At 28.8% G+C, this 19,042-nt stretch overlaps 1 protein-coding gene across 2 annotated transcripts in view; it reads left to right on the top strand.

Annotated features, from left to right (window-relative positions):
• LOC132929305 (uncharacterized) overlaps positions 1 to 19,042 on the top strand; it is a 244,656-nt gene that overhangs the window by 192,754 nt on the left and 32,860 nt on the right. The gene's annotated exons all lie outside the window — the stretch shown is intronic.

Raw genomic sequence — 19,042 nt, 5'->3', positions numbered from 1 at the left:
CAGGAAAAATTAAAACTACCTTAAAATATAATTTATATTGTATATATTTATCTTAATAAGCAAGCTTATTCAAATTACGTGGATAAATATTATTCAAAATCACAAGGGTCATTAAAATGTTCATTATTAGTTATGGTTACAGCGTATACATGAACTCTATACTGCATTGATCAATCCCAACATTTTGAATACAATATTATTATAATTATTTTAGAATAAAGTCTCAACAACACAATTTTAAATTTATTCGTTTCTACTGTGTATTAGTTTTTCAATGTACCTTGTGATTGAATAATTTAAAGGTATAAGTTATTAAATTGTAGTTAATTGTTAAATCATTGTAACGAAAAACAATTCTAAGGATTGACAAATTAAACGGGTGCGCAATGTATTTGTATCAAAAGCATATAAAATTGATTTAAAAATGTCGAAAGTTATATTTTGTATATTATCAGTGAAAAATTTCAGATTTATAAGATTTTTTTTTTTTAATTTAAACAAAATAACCAAAACTGGTATTCATTTAATATGTGACCTACCCAGATGGTGTGGTCTACCAGTATTTAAAATGGTATCTACTTATCAAGTCATCAAGAGATTCTTGGAAATAATAGATAATATGTACTAACAACAAATATAGACAAATAAATTACTTTTTAAAAATAAAAATAAAACTATTTACTACAACATTTCTTAGAAATTTACAAAACAGACATAAAAAAAAAAAAAAATGAATGTTAATTTGTACAGGAAATATTAAAACTACCAACGTACAATATTAAAATTTAATTTATATTTATATTTAATAAACATTTATCCACGCATTATTATACAAGAGGATCATTAAAATATTCATTATTAGTTTTGGTTACTGTAGACAGGTACTTAACTATTATAGTTCATTACAGATATTATAATTATCATAGTTTATCTTAATAAGTCACATACGCAATCCCGCATGATACAGGTAAGTCACAAACAGACTCGATTTTTACGAGATATTTCACTAGCTTAACAAAAAGCATAAAACCCGTTCAAGAAAAACAATTTTTTGTATTTTGTCCATCACTTTTTGAAGCAAAAAATGTAGGGTGTACAACGCTTACGCATTGTTATTGTTATGGGTGATGTTTTTTGTAATCCATTTTCACAACTCTATTTTTATAAAAAAAATTGTGATTATCTAATTTAGATTAGATTCGTTAAATTATCATTATTTACAACACAAACAAGAACACCACCGTAGAATTTTACATTTTACATGAAAAATGCCATGTGTAATTGTTATTTCCCGGGGAACACACGGTAAACGGCACCGAAACGTCACCTGTCGCCCGAGATAAATTATTATTATTCCATTCTACCGCACTACACGCCATTTATTGTCGCAATTCGTCTTGTTCACGTCAAATCCAGTGGAAATCCAAACCGATTTCTCTGGAAATTTATTTTCACTGTATGTTTCCTTTTGCCCTGTTTGTTATTATTATTATTATACCAACTACACGTCTAATAATACGATTAGAGTGTATGTTCATTTACCTAAATACACTATATATGTGTACTGTGTAAGATCAACATATAAGACATCAATTTTCCTGTCGTCGGTTACATCATAAAAAAAAAATATGTTCATAAGTATACAGAATGTTTCCACACTTCTGTATACATTATCAGTGTACAATAGTAACCGGGACTAACACGTTTCAGAGTTCAAGAAACGATATCTTTAATGGATCTCGGAAAAAAAAAAAATCACGCTACCGGGTCTTAGGTAATCGGAAGCAGGCCGAGAGTTCGATATTTTTTGTACAATAATATGATTGCGAGAAGTAAATAATGATCGTTAGTGTGTGTGCATGATTATTATCCGCTTGTACTTACTTAAACTACTGTAGTAAGCATTCTCGCACTCGCCCGCACGTGACAACTATACCTGCGCAACCGCTTATTTTTCCACCGCCAAATAGACTTATTTCCATTCTAACGTACGCGATAAAGATTTCGGAAACAGATTTGAATACAACATTATTTATTATTATTACGAGTACGCCTATGTTTAGGCGTAATTCTAGACGTGTCATCTTGAAAACAGGACTCCAAACTTTATACCATTTATTTTTATCGGATTAGTACGTTGTGTTGTGCATTTTCACATTTTCTCAATCATATACTTACGTATCTTCTTCTTAGGTCAATTTATAAGTATGAATCAAAGTTTAAATAATTAAATTTGTATCTTATACAATCGAATCCTAACACAAATAATGAGCTAATAATTATATCACATCTATAGATCTTGAAGTAATTAGTGATAACTATGGTAGAGAAGTATAAGATGTATCATAATATTATTATATACGAGGTGTCTATGATATATTTTAATGCATTACTGAAGTGATTTTATGCAACCTGTAATAGAAGTAATCAAAACTACGTAATATTAAAAATAAAAATATAATATATAACCAAAAAAAATAATTTAAAGCTATTATAATATACAATTTTAAAAGACAATGATATATTTAGACGTAGACATCCGTAGGAAGGTTTGGGAGATTAGCACCCGTCCCCGCCTCAACGGATTTAAACGTACGTCCGTGAATCATGTAAATAGTAATCGTAGTGTGAACCACATTACTTAGGATATTTTCAACCAAAACCTCCATTACCGTTGTTTTGATCCCAGAAAATCTCACCTCTCACGACTATTAATTATGAAAATGTAGGAAAGACACATAAACGACGATTTCCAGTTTCAGGCCAATATCAATGTACCACATATTTATGAAAAATATTAAAATCTGAAAGTTATAGTAAGCTATTTAAATTATCGTTAAAATATATGATCAATTTAGACATTTAGTGTATTAGCTACGTTAAACATCAGGATAACTGTTATGATTAGTTAAAATTACATTACCATAAAGCCAATAAGGTGATACCTAAATAATAACCTATTATGTTATATTTTAAACAGAAAATTATTTTCAATTGATATTAAAACATTTTAGATAAACCAGAAACAATAAAAATTAACTATTTATTTATTTACTAACGATGGTATTGATGTTTAATTTGCATAAGTGAATCATTTTGTTCGTTTTTTTCCTGTAGATGTTATCTTTTTCAAACAACGATTTATTCACAGAATTTCATGATTCACGATGCAACCAAATCCACAGTCACCTGTATATTATTGTTAACACTATATCCAATTATATAATAATGGTAACCTAATGATGTTCCTTTACGAGTTTAAAATCAATAATTATCTTAAAACCTGTATTAAACGTATATAATCTACAGATATGAATCACATTGCTTATATGAATGAATTATATACTAAATAAAATGTAAATTGTTAGGACGTTGCTAAACAACTATAGTATTCGATGTTAATATTATTGAACAAAAAACACCCTTTACGCTCATTTATAATACTCAAAAGATTTTAAAAAAAATGCGTATACTAACTTCAGATAAAAGTAAAATATAATATGATAACATTTGGTTGTTGGGCCTGTATTATGTTACAATACAACATATAGACAGTAAGGAAGTTAAATGTATCGCAATAACAGAAAATACGAAAATGGCCCATAATTTTATTTTTATGGCTTTGCTATATTCAAGAAAAGAGAACTAAGCGTAAATGAACCCCAAAGTATTTTTATCGTAATATTTTTCATATTTCCTAAAAGAACACTATAAATGTTTATTGAAAATAAAACACAATACACAAATTATTTTTATATAATTTAAAAATATCATAAAACCCGTATTTTGATTTAAAATATTTTAACAATTGATTAAAAATAAACAAAAAACATTAAGTGTTTACTATTTCCACACATTTTTTTAATTTTAATGTAGGTATTTAAAAACCTGGTCAACACTTATTTTTCAGGTAGAAATTTGTGTATATATATGTAAACTATTTTTCAATAATATGTTTTATATTTTTTGTATACTTAGAGGAATTCATTTACACAACAGAAAAAATATTTTATAGTTTTAATAACATTACATTTATAAAAGTGTGGAGGAATATTATTACATCCTAATTGCCTAATGGTCATATCACACTGCTAAAATTCAAATTATTAATGTTAGGTATACTAAAATAATTTGGGTATAAATAACAATATGAAAATATTTAAAACAGTTAAAACAGTTAAAAATACAAGACATGATGTTTACTTTTTTAAAATCAAAAGTTTTATTTACCTAGCTTTTTAATCATTAAAATTAAATTTGAATTGAATAAGTTAATTTTATTAGTCGATGTCAAAGTGAAAAAAATTGCAAAATGTAAATAAATTATTGATATTAAAAAAAGTTTCAAAAAAATAAACTAAATTGAAACAATAAACCTCTTAATCTATTAAAAGTGGTTTTTCGCTACTACCATGTAATAATATATTATGCATTAATGACACGCAAGCAATAAATACATCGATCAATCCAGTTATTGAAAACGACATACAAAAAGTCAGGGAAACCAACGAAGTATACAAAAATGAGTGAAATAATTTGGTCAGACATTTATGAAAGGAAAGTTCATTTTTCAGTCGTCTTGGCACGCGTCCGAAGTGGGCGCCACCACTATAAAAGCCACAACTATGGCGCGTCGTTGACGTTTTATCGTTATTGTTTAATGTTTATGCAGACTACCTAAAAATATAGATATAAAAACATGGTCGTGCTGTTGAAAAGCAATGTCAAGTCTTAAATATAATAACGATAACGATTTCATATTGTGTTTCGTCGATATAATATGAGAATTCGACAAATTGCACTTTTGCCAAGAGTGCGATGTTTCATTTTAATTAACAAAATGGCACAGTTAAATTGGAACATATAAAATTAGTTGGAAATCTTATTTTTAAAATATATTTTTCAGTGAACTGTTGCCAATTTCCTGTAAACTTAATATTACGTAATAGTTATTTGTTATTTTAAAAGTTATATATTTTATTTTGGTACTAATATCGTAAAATGTATAATCGTTAATCATAATGAAAATCATTATGCTAGCTGTTAAGATTCGAAAAATGAATTAGTAAATTATAAATAAAATTACTTACAAGAATTATGATGTAGTAACCGTAGTGTCACGATAAATAATTGCAAAGCAATATTATAGTTAAACCGTACGTTTACCACTAAGTGGTTCGTTTTAGACTTTTTAGAGGTTGGATGAAGATATATTAGTAAACATAATCGTACAATTCTTGACATATAATGGAAAATATGGATATTAATTGCGTATGCACTAGCTACTATTGTATTACCTCGTACGATGACTTACACGCAATTAGTTCATTAATTTAATTCCTTCCGATAACATTTAAACAGGATAAGCAATGAAACTGAAATTAATGTCAGACCATTACTCAAAATCAAAAAAGAATAATAAATAAAAATATCACTCATACGTTTCAATAATAATGTATGTACTCGCAGCCCGCAAACTAGAATACAACAAAGGGTATTGTAAAACCGAGAACTGATAAACAATACAGCATTTTCCGAATGAACGGATTCGTGTAGCTCAGTAGTCAGCATATAATATGACAAAATCCCGAGCATTAAAGAAATTATTATCAGTAGTGACAGTAGTAACAATTAATTACAAGTTACTTAACATAATTGCACAGAGTCGGTTTAACTACATAGATACGTACATATAGTACGTATAGCATGTTTTGTTGTTATTAAAATACACTGATGGTAAAATTCCTATTTCCAATGCAAATTGGAAATCAAAACTTAAAATGATTGAAAATAAAATCTTTAACGATTGACATTCGCCTGACGTCCTAATATGACCAATATTGATTAAACGATTATTATTGTAGTGTTATGTAATACATGTTTTATATCGTGTACAAGCGTAATACAACTACGCAGTGTCTATAGTGTTCGGTTCATTAAAATGCAACAAACAACTTGGACCATATTCTGTAAATATAGTGATATTTTGACGCTATTTTCTTGTCATCCAAAGCTACTGGATCCAATCCAAAAACTTAACAACTGCCTACCTACTACAAGTCGAGAGACATTCATTGTTTGTAGCTTAACTTTAATTAGACGTTTTTACGACTTTTTTTTCAAATAATACTTACCTTATATTTTACAAGTACCTCTTATATACATTCAACATTTCCAATGAAAGAGAGAAAGACAGAGTGTTCACAAGTCAAATTTCCAGCGTTTGTTCGGTTTTTTTTTTTCTTTCTTTCCGTGGCTGGCTTTTGGCCCGTGCCCTTCGGGTTGCTAACACGTGGCCCTCCCACTGTGAAAGGGTTCAAGTACCTCACCTTTTAAGTGGTAATAGTCCTTACTCACTACATAGTCGTCGTCGTCTGCCGGCCGCATTGATGTCGCACTATGTCTACTATAGGTATTAGGTATACGAGTATATAATGTTGTATATACTCCCGAAAGAAGACGAATAACAGTTTTTTCCCATTTTACGTTTTGACTGATCACTTAATCCTACCAAATGTTTTATTAGATGCACACGCGCCGCATAAATCTCACACCGTTTCTTTCTTTGTATCTCTTCTTTATTTTCTCTAGTCCCAAAAAACCATCTGTTGTATATGCGCTCTGCGCGCACACACACACATTTATTTTGTACAGGTCTGGTTTACCATTTTTACTACAACAATATAAAATACTTTGATTAACGTGGTAACAATATTTTATTTTTTTCAATCGAAATTTTGATCTTCAGGCTAAGTGAAAATAAACAAGCTCTCGTTTTTGAATTCTTCTTCATTGATTGCAACTCAAAAGTAATTTCCAGTCGAAACGACGTCGTTTAAATTAGTAAATAAAGTTTTTAAAACTCCATTTATTTTGCCACAAAGTATAATCCTGACAAAGTTATCCAACTCAACGTTAACATAACGACAGTCCAATTTCTAACAAGAAATGTGTGTTATTGAATACACTGATTCAGGTTGAAAAAAAATTATTTCATTAATATATATTTTATTTTTTTTTTATATATAAAATAGTTTAATAGATAAATAAGTTTTCAAATAACTATTGTTTGAGTTTAAATTAAAATTCCATCATTGGGAAATCAGAAATAAACAAACATGCTTAAAGAAAATTAATTTTATAAAGCATAGGTATTTTATTTTAAATTTACCTTTATAAAATAATGTTCACATTACATACAAACATATAACATTAAAGAAATAATTGTATACTACAAAAATCATTAACCATGATAGTTTTATGGCATAATTTTGATAACATAATATATATGTTATTTAAAATTATAAAAATATAAAATATGTAATGGTCAAGTCATCGAAAACAAAATATAAAGGTCAATGATGAAAATAACATCCTGAATTTTGTCTAATTAAATGTCGTACCTAATTATTATTTCTTTAATTATTCATTACAGTATAAAATAATTTACAAAACTATGTTATTTATTTTTTAAAGCAACAAAATATGCAATAAAAAAATATCGAAAATATTTAACAAGACAAAACAAAAATTAGCTTGTATAATATATAAAATGTTAAATATTTTAATAAATAATAATTAAAATTAATTATAATAAATATAATATGTTTCAAAGATTTAAACAATGTTTTTTTTAAAATAAATTTTCAAATATCATATATTTTGTATAGTAAAAATGTAATAATATGTATATTTTCTCATTTATCAATTTTAAAAGTATTTTTAGAATCATTCAAAAAATAAATGTCGAGAATATTATTATATCATAGAAAATCGTAGTCAGTACAAAAGATTTTTATTTAAATACAAATTTATATTTTACTGTTATTGTATATAGGTAGTATCGTTATAACAAATCGCATTTCGTTGCTTGAATTGTACATTAATAAATAATTATAGTGTTCATGAAAATCACAATTATAGTTGTCCGTTGTACAAAGCAATTTTCTATATAGTTAATTGATATTTACGAGAATTCTGAATTTTCGGAGATTTAACAAAATTATTATGTTTAGAGTTCTTTCGCCAGATGTTTCAAAACAAAGATGCCGAAAATAACTTTAATTTATCAAATTGCATTTGCGTTTGGTTATTATAAGAACGATCGTACTATAACTGTGATAATTACGAAGTATATTTATTACGCTAACTAGAATGTCATTTTTAATGGTCGTGTAATGAATAAAAATAAATAAAAAGTTGTTAATGTTTTTGTTTTGTTTTTTTGTTACAGGTAACGTACAAAATTGTCAAATGGACCAGAAATCACTACCTCCGACCGGTAGCAAAAATTGTGTTTAAGGGAAGCTTTGTTGTCGAAGGGGAACGAGACGTGATGGGGTTAAACTTTTTCCGAAATTGTACGCTACTCAACACCGCCGTGTTACCTCCCCCCAAATAAAAACTACTACCTTCAACCCCTTCGCCACAACCTCCATAACGCTCCACTGTTCGTTTCGCATCGTCTTAGCATACACTGTATATTACAGTTACACAGTATACAGTTTACGCTCGAATCGTTGTCAAAGTATTCGGTAGGTATCGTTGCTTAAAGGTTATAGCGTGGGAGGGGGAAAATGAAAAAAGTCTCATTAACGGGAGTTCGTTAATTGTACAAAGAGCCAACGAGGGGATATAGCGAGGACCGTTATGGTACGACGACAACTGCTGCGTGTGCTGTTGCTGCTGTTGTGGCGCCGTTATTGCCGTCACGCGGAGCCATCGTCTCCGCATTATTCCAACCGGGTCTTAAATAATATGATATAATATAATAATAATAATTCTTATTGTTATTATTATTATAAAAAAATATTATATAAACCACCCAACGTGTTTTATGTTTTTTATATTATATTTTATCGCGAAGAACGCTTATGGTATTATAATGTATTATGATTTATGAGTAACACGTACACGCGTCTTGTAAACCAGTAAAACGTACGAAACATAAAAACCGAACTTCTTGTGTCCTGTGGAATTTGAACGACAAAACAAAACTACCCATCCACCTGGTACAAGGTACTAAATAGGTACCTATACAACTATAATGATGTCTAGAATATAAAGTGAGCGATTTCAATCTCTAAACTTTTTATCAGAAAATCTATATTGAATAACTATTTTTAAATTATTTTATGGTTTATGAGGGTTAATTATTGAACCATGTTAATTCTTTATGATACTTACTTTGGTCTTCGTACATATAGAATTTTACCTTTATTACTTCTGTTTGAAAAAAACGTTGATTTTTATTTGTGTTATTACGGCTAGATAAATAATTGAATCAATTAACATAACTGTGAACTATACGTCTAAACATATATGCTAACTATACTATATATATAGCTGGTTAATGTATATCAAGAGCTGATAAAGTGCGAAATATCGATTATCTTTTACAATAAAGCCGGCAATAGAGTTTTAAAAAAACCGTCTATTACAGTAGCAAATATCATTTACAGGCTGAATACTGGATCTGCTGCGGAATATAAAATAAAGATAAAACGGTATCCGATGGATATACCCAAAAAGGTCTTTGATAACTGTACGATTGCTTTTCAAAGTACTCAAATATTCAATTGATTAACCTACAGTCGACCACTGCAGTAAGTGGCCATTAAGATCGGCAATACATTTGTGCGATCCGACTTTGGGCGTTCGAAGTGACAAACTATGTCGGCTGGTAATGGATTTAGAGTGACGTGGGGCGATACCGATCGAGAGCGAAAGAGAGCGAGTGTGCAGCGGAAAAGATATATAGGTGTTATATATATATATATATATATATACGTATCTACATATAGAGAAGAGAGAGAGAGAGCGCGCGCGCGTCAGTGAGAGGGCAAAGGCATCGCAGTCATGATGAGCTTTTAATGAACACGGGGCGGTAAAGGTTTTAAACAGTGCATATTAAACGAGCAAACAAGAGTAGTAGTGTTGTATTACGAGGAATGACGGAGAGAGAAAGAGTGATTGGCAAACAGAGAGATTACTAGGTATATTCCGTATGTGCCGTCGCGTGCACCTATGTGATTCTTGAAACTTGCGAAACACTTTAGCAACAATTGTTTACGGCTAATTATCGTTGCGAGACGAGAGATAAATTATTGTATAGATTGCAGCCTGACGTCCGTCTTATTACACTTCTCGTTATACAGCCAGCCAGCCGCGCGTACTGTACGACTAATATTATATGATAATGTGTAATATTATTGTGACGTATTAATAATGTTAAATACGTTCTAATATTATATGACCCAACGTTTATGCGATTACGACTTATTTACGCTGGAAATCGTCGTCATTAGATCTTAAAATAATTATTTCGACTGAATTTAATGTTTGAAAATTGAAATAATTTAATTGTATATCTTATATGCAATTAATATAGTAGGTACGTACGTGCACGTGGACTCTTCTCAAAACATCAATAAGCGCAAAGGGGAAGTTTACATAATACGATTTAACTGAAAATAATAATATTTCGAGTAATCCCACATAATCTTTTTGTATGATAAATAAGTCATTTGTATTTGGTCTATAAAAACATTTGGTAATATTATTATTCATGTTCGGAAATTTTACAATAAAATCATTTATATTCCAATCCATGCGATTTATATAGTAGTAATAATAAATATATATATTTTTTTATGTAAATTTGAATCTGATTTCGTTAAACAAATGAGCACGGTTAAAAAAACAAAATTATTATTATTTAAATTTTACTACCATTTATATAAGAATATTAAAATTGTTTTTGGAAGGTTTTACGATTAACACGTAACCGTGGCTATACTAGAATAATAATTATCGAGGATGTTAACGTTTGTTATTTATTTGAATATAGCGTGCTTTTTTGTAGAGTACTTAAATACGATTTACTTTTTTTTTTTTAATTTGTATGCCTTTATTTTAAATGAAATTACATTTTACAACATATTTTAGGTTTTGAGGGGAGCAATGGATGTATTGATTGTACAATATGTGTGTCATAACTTTTTGAATTAGTAAAATGCTTAGATTTTTAAGTTAAATATCTTTTATGATAAGAAAGTGAATTTAGTTTGTACTTAGAGGGCACTTTCAAGCTAATATAATTTTTTATGAACGTTTAAAATTAGAATTTTTTTATAGTACCTATACAACCTACTATTAATAAATTAATAAATTAATCATATAAAATATATTCAATATAAAATAAATTACTATAATAATAACATCTTAAATATATCATAAAATATAATATTTACAATTAATAACATAGGCTGATGACCCATATTTGCTCATAATCGTTTCTTACATGCAATAATTTATTATTAAATTAATATTTAACACATACAATCCATAATGTAATGATTTAAATGACTTACTCAATGCCAAGATATATTCGACACCTACGATTCAATCCATCTAAAACAATATCGATGAATATCAATATATATCAATGTATATTATTTAGGATACATTTTTATGATTTGAAATATAACGAAACAAATTATAGTAATATTTTAATACAGGAATTATAGAATTAAAATAATTCATACAATCATACAGGTGTCATAAAATAAAAAATGTTTAACTTATTCTGTAATTCTGTCGTATTAATTTGTAATGTGCGTTGACTTCATACTAATTAAAAAATATATATTTTAATATAAAGGTACAATTTTTAACAATATAACTGGTAGCAAAATATTTAAATTTTTAAAGTTACAAACCACAGCGATTCGCTTGTAGAAATTATGCCGTTCACAGAGTTCACGAAATTCAATATTATATTATTTCTACTAATAGGTAAATTATACAATTGGCATTATTAAGAAGACCACTCATATTATATTCTTTTTTGCGTGCAATTGAATAGGTACGCACGAATTGATAAATATCAAAGAAGAGTATACTCTCTCATCAGTCATCGTTATTATACATTTATATATTATTATCCTTGTATACTTATCGTCCTGACTATAATTTCATATATAATTTATATAAATTCTTTTCACCGTAATTCCACAATGAAATACTTCTACAAATTGTGAATTACAATTTATATTTACAAGTTAATTATAATGAATAGTTTTAAAAAACTACAAAGATACGAGCAAATCAAACCTTATTTTTATAATAAACTATAAAACATAATCTTAAGAACAAAAAATATAGTAATAACTAGGGCAAGGACTTTTATGTGCTAAAAAATAATAAAATATGCTTTAAAAAAAATTACACCCATATTACTCTAAAATATCACATTATTTCTTTAAATATTTTATTTATTTTAATTATTTTATTTTATTCAATTTTCTATGTAGGTACTTAATGTATAAAAATAACAGTAATACATTCAATACAGAATTAATCTAATCTTAAAATAAAAATTAGTCCCTATCATCCTTATGACAAATTCACAGTTTAATATAATTGTAAAAAAAATATTTACCGAAGTTTTTAATTTTCAATAAATTATCAAAACATGCACATAAAACTTAAATATGCTCTTATAATCAAAAATATGCCTGAAAATGTCAAAATATGCAAAAATATACACTAAAAACTTTGAGTATTTGATCACAAACATTGTGAAATATATTGTGTGCTTACTAAGCATACAATAAAGTTAACCACAAAAAATATGCAAATGCAAGAAAGTCCTTGCTCTAGTAATAACAGTTTTTTCGCATAAGTTACTATAATAATACGAATTTTACATAACTATATGAACGGATGTAATACCTAAACTAATAAATAATATGTATTTTTTATATTAATTATTATATATTTTATACACGTGTATTTTACGCAATCGATTTATATTTTAAATATTTCACAATGACTGAATTACAGCGTATATTAAAATTACTTCTAATCCATAAATTTGGCAATAAATATTGATTTTTAAATAGCTTACATGATTGATAAAGGTTAACACTAAAGCCGCTACGAATAATAATAATATCAGGCAGAGACAAAAAGTTTAAAACTTAAGGCATAAACGATTCAACGAGATAAACATTAAACGAAGTCATAAATGAACTGATGATTTAATAATACTCAGTTTTATTAAATTTCAGCAGATACAAAATATATGTTTAAATGTTTAATCGAATCAAAGGCCAGTGGAATACCCATCAACACGCATTATTATCGATAGTAATTAGTTCAGATCTTGAGCAAAGTTTTTTCTATCCGATGTTCATACAGAAGCGAAGAAGCGATAACTCAATAAATTTTAATACCAAATTATAATTATTTTCTTTCGGTTAAATGAAAAAAAAGAATGTATACGCACAGTGCCTCGAATTTTTGTTATACTCACTATGTGTATTAAAATAATATGATATCTGGCCATTTGGGTCAACGTGATGTATAGTATTTTTTTCGGTTCGCCGCGTATATAATAATAATAATAATAACAATAATAATAATAAAATATTATAATACACTATACAATATACATATATAATATTATTACTATTGCCACGCATCGCCCGTAAATCCGTATATACATACATTATACATATTATATTATAATATATAGTCCTCGACCGTTTGTGAACAACGCGCACAATTGTTTCGTCCATTCATTACTCCCGTCACCCCTATCCCGTATCGTTGTGCCGAAAGCTCGCCGTACATAAATAGTTAGTAATATGTACATGTATGTGTATGTGTGTGTTGTGTGTATGTGTGTATTTAATATATATATATATATATATAATCCGGTCGACTTTCCGACCGACGTCCATGAAATTATTTGATGTTTCCAAAACCGGGAGGAGGCAAAGAGTGCCACTGCTGCATTATATAATATATATATACGATATGTCTACCCTGTGCAGGCTCTTTTACGAATCTGGCGAAAAGCTGTTAAAACAGTGATAAAACGGCGGGCAGAGAGATAGGCGATACTACTCGGTGGTGCCGCGAATTAACGTCATTGTTTTCGAAATTTAATGCCTTTACGGTATTCGTAACAAGAACTTGGGCGAGCGACGGTTGTGTAGTCGTAAAAAAGAGAGAAAAAAATAAGCGAGGAAATAATAATATAATGCAAAGAAAAAAAGATGTTTCGTTAGCAGTCTCGAGGTGTAATTAATTGGAACAATTTGCGTTTCTATACAGTAATTTCCCCCTTTTTTTTATTATTATTGCATTTGCATAAATTTTCGGCTTGCGATTCGTTTTTGGACAGTGTAATCAGAGATGAGCGTGATTTTTATGGCTTAAGGATACAAAAAATAGTTTAACGTGCAGTTCTAAACATAAAATATTATATTAAAAGCCAAAAGATAAACTACATCAGTAATTAAACACAATTTTCATCGTGAATTTACCGTGGCTAGTCTTAATATAAATACTATTTAGGTATTTAAGGACTATAAGTGTTTATCTATTAAATTATTACTGTTACAAAAAAAAAAAAAAAAAATGTTTTTATTGTACCGAGAAATGGTTAATAAATGGTAGGTATATTTGAAAATTTAGTTTTTAAAGTAAGTTCTCAACAAATTTAGAGAAATATTTATAATGATACAAACCACTGTATAAAAAATATATTGCGATCCTCATAATATCATAGTTTCATTATATAATACAATAAAAGTATTGTATTTACATTTGTATGTACGGAATGACCGAGAAAGTTTTAAACAGCACTTAGACTAAAACTTAGGCAATAATTTATTTGGTCGTTTGTGTAGTTATCACTCGCAAAGATGCTGCCTCTTCCAGTCTTTTTAGTTCTGTTTGGCTGAATGAATTATTATTATTGTTTTGCATGACCACTTAAATAGTCCCTAGACAACAATATTGTTAAGACCAGGTGAGTGAATAACATTTTATTACGTGCCTAAATGAAGATATTTTCGAATGCAATTAAGCATTTTATACATTTTCATACAGGTAGATATAGCATTTAATAACTAAATAGCAGACACACGTGAAAAAACTATTATGTTTAAATTACTTTTTTACCAAACCATAAATACCAAATAAGGAAACAACTAAGATAAATTAAACGCCAAGCAAAATTTATTTAATTTACTTACCAGTTGCCGAACGTCTAAATGCTTGCGGACTGATTTTTAATTAAAATTAAAATATATGGCATGTTTTCATCCACGAGTATATTTATTGTTGACTATGTATGTCATTATTTATATGGCGATTGTCTTAAGCTTTCTGAATTAAATTTAATGACACACGCAGCATAATAAAATAATACAAACCTATATTTTAACTCAAACGTTTTCTAAAGACAAAGTACGTTTATTATATATTAGTGATCGCAGCGGTTCATTTAAAAAAGTCAAGTTAAACTTATAATTAAGTATTTTACTTCCGTTTGAAGGTAATTGAAAACAAAACTATCTGTATAACAATAATATGTATAGTTGCAGAGTATATTATAGATATAATAGGATGAAGTTTAACTTCTTAAAAGTAAATTTTATAATACAGTACCTAATATTTTCCAGCTTGTCAAGTCACGAGCAATAAAAATCTAGACAAAAATATAGTATAGACCCCAGGGGTCACCCCGGCAATGTTTTGCTGTTTAAATCTATGTAAATTTTTTTTTTACTTTTTAGTTTTAGCATGAACACTTATGTGGAACCTTTTCTTAAATTTTCAAGCTTTTTAACCGAGCGAACAATTTTTATTAACATTTGTAGTAAAAACTAAAATAAAATAATAGAAAATTTAAAATATCTATAAAAATATCAAAAAGAATCAAACTACTTTGACATTTTTCACATAATGTAATAGTATAAATATTTCTAAAATAAACTTTGTTGAAAATTTAAAGTATCTTACAATTATTCATTTTTAAATTACAACAAAATAAGAAACTCAATTTGGTCAAAAACGTATAAAATCCAAAATGTTATTTTACTTATGACCTCATTAAGTATAAACTACATTTCTAAAATATTTTCCTACTAGAAAACGTATAACATAAAACTATGCATTTTTACTGCCCCAATAGATGATAAAAAAATTTAAAAATATACATAATGTATCACTTAGAATCTAAAACAAATGAATTAAAAAAAGTTCACTTGTTTTCGAATTTTAATTTTGTCGTCATCATATTATCTAGATATATGACAAAATTACGAGATATATTGTGATGATAATATTATTTACCTATAAATAGTATAAACGCGACAATCTTAATAATTAGCGCGGGACACGTAGAGGAGGTAAAGATATATCGTAATCGTATTATATACATACACGGTACCACATGATGATATAATATTAATATTATACTATATGAATAGTATTATGTATCTGCTTGTTCTGACGACGAGAACGATATCATTTATAAAATATTATTAATCGTCTGAATAAAGAACGTTGTACGTCGCGGTATTCGTTGTGGACGCCAAAGAACGACAAGGGCCGTGACGGCGGTCACCATCATAACCACAATAATTGTGCACATTGTAGAATAGACGCGCCGCCGTCGGCACTTTAGTCAAATAATAGTATAGTAAAGTTTTGCGTTATCGTCGGGTCCTCGCTGAGCCACGGCAAAGTTGTGTGCGTGCCGTCTGGAGACCGCAGCCTCCGAGACCCACTGCACGATTTTCCAGGACGGGCCCCGGTGGAGAGGATAATTTTTGTCGACCCCGCTGCGTAGTATTTCGTGAAATCCGACAGAGGCGGCGGCGGAGGCGGCTTCAGCGGCAGTTGCAATTGCTTTGCGCCTGCTGTAACGTGTGTTTTTACGTACACGCACGCACACACACGCACATATATATATATATATTATATTATGTACGTCGGAAACGAGGGGACTTATTGTTTCCATTGTATTTAAGTAGGACGGAAAAAAACCTTATATGACTCACTGCAGAAAACATTGTCGTGCGCGCGAGTGTGCGGCCTAGCCATTGTGTCCATCATCCCCTTCGGATTCGCAAATGGCGTGTCCGTGTTCGTTCAAATCAACGGTGGTACAATAATATATATATATATCCGCGTGCGTCGCAGTTGATTATGTGTAAGTCATTAGCGCACTATTGTTTTGCCGCCAAATCGTGTTCTAATTTTATATTTTCGGTGGCAAACGTTAACGTTAACCTGTTGGCCACCACTCGCCCGCCCAGGCCCATTCTTTCGAGCAGCAGTGAAAAGTTTCCAGGTTTTCTTCCCAACTATTATTTGGAATTTTTTTTCTCTGTTGTAGTCACGTGCCGTTCGCGATTAGAAACCTGGTTGGTCGGTCGGTCGGTCGCCAGCTAGCATCGTCATTATTTTATGACGATAAAACTCTATAATGACAAATCATCCGGCAAATCGACATCTCTATTATTACATATATGTATTATATATTTTACCCTCACGCGACAAAATTGTGACGTTTGGTCTGATGTCACGTTAACAATTTATATATATATAAAAGTATAATACGCACTAGACGTGTCTTCTTGAAAATAGTGTAAATTATGTCACTAGTATATCGATCGCATCAAAACTATATTATCAATAACTATAATAGGATTGGAACATTGCAGGACACGAGAAAAACACTTAACACTAATTGTTGACATAAAAAAATGCTACGTTTTTATCGTACTCGAAAATGTGTATTTTAACATTACAAATAATAACAATTATTTATAAACTGTATACAACTGTACATTATATAAAATATGTATACAGCGACGGTAATAAAAAAATCATGTAAATATTATGTACCACACAAATGGATAGGCTTTTTTGTTATTGAAATCAAACTGTATAAAAAAAGAGAATCGTAAAAACTAAAAAACTATAATTATCACTTATCATAAATAATGATTACTGATGGCATAGTGCAACTCTGTACATTCAATTATAATTAAAATATTGATTAATCACTTTCAGCCGGTAGAGTTATATAATTCCTTTTAATAATAAATTATGATCCATAGTATTTGTCGTAATTTTTTTGTTTACTTTGCTCGTAACCAAATCAAGAAACTATATTCAGTGAGAATGGATGTAGATCAAAGGTTGTACGCTGGCTTCCCTAGAGGGCTAGACTAAAATATTATACAATAAACCATATAATAATAATTAAAGAAAGTTTATGATTTAAGTCTGCACTACTATATTTTTCCAGTATAATCAAAAATATTATTTGTGTATAATAACATCATATTATAATAATATTTACACATAAACATTATTATTATCAATGTTATTATATTATTCTAAAATGTCAGATGTCTACTATTACATATTATTATCTGATTTTTCTTTATTTTTTTTACTTAAAAATATTTAGAATTTTGTTAATATTTGTCGAACATTCACCATTATCATACTGTAATATTATTACAGTAATATTAATATTTTCGCAAAGTAAATTACTGTTTTATAACATGAAATAGAAAATTAAATGCCAATTTTCAATGTAAAAGAGTATATTTTTATACGATTTTAATAAAAAAAAAAGTATAGTTTAATATATTGAAAGAAGTTTTTTATCACTTTTACTAATTATGCAAAATCATACGTACGTTTTTTCATAGTTATTATTTTTTTATTAATAACTCATAAAATGTATAACTAATTCTTTCTACAATGTTCATATTTCTATAAAATATTATTCCACTAACAAACGTTTTTCACCAAAATAATTTCACTTTTGTAAATTTATTGACCACCGGCGTATAATGGACCCTCGCGCGCGTATACAGAGTCCAATGGTATCGTGTAAGATAATCTCCAGGACAACAAAAACAAAACAAAAAAAAGGACGGCGAATGGGTGAAAAGATGCGGCACCGATGTCCATTTCGATTTGCAGCAAATTGCTTTTTGGAAATTTATTATTATTTTTATCTCTACCGAATAATGTTTACAGCGGCCGTGGTTGTGGCTTTTCAGCCAACAGCAGGTCAGTGTGGCCGTTGCTCGACTCCCGAACACTGCAACCTCATACACACACATCAGTGATAAAAATTAAATTGTAGTCTCCCCTCACCTTTGGGCACCACTGCCCACCCATAGGATTCGTGTATCCGAGGATATCCTTTTCCGGC

The sequence above is a fragment of the Rhopalosiphum padi genome, chromosome 4 (assembly GCF_020882245.1).
Source record: "Rhopalosiphum padi isolate XX-2018 chromosome 4, ASM2088224v1, whole genome shotgun sequence".
Taxonomy (NCBI): domain Eukaryota; kingdom Metazoa; phylum Arthropoda; class Insecta; order Hemiptera; family Aphididae; genus Rhopalosiphum; species Rhopalosiphum padi.
Note: the sequence above shows the minus strand (reverse complement) of the source record. Positions and strands in the feature narration are given on the sequence as shown.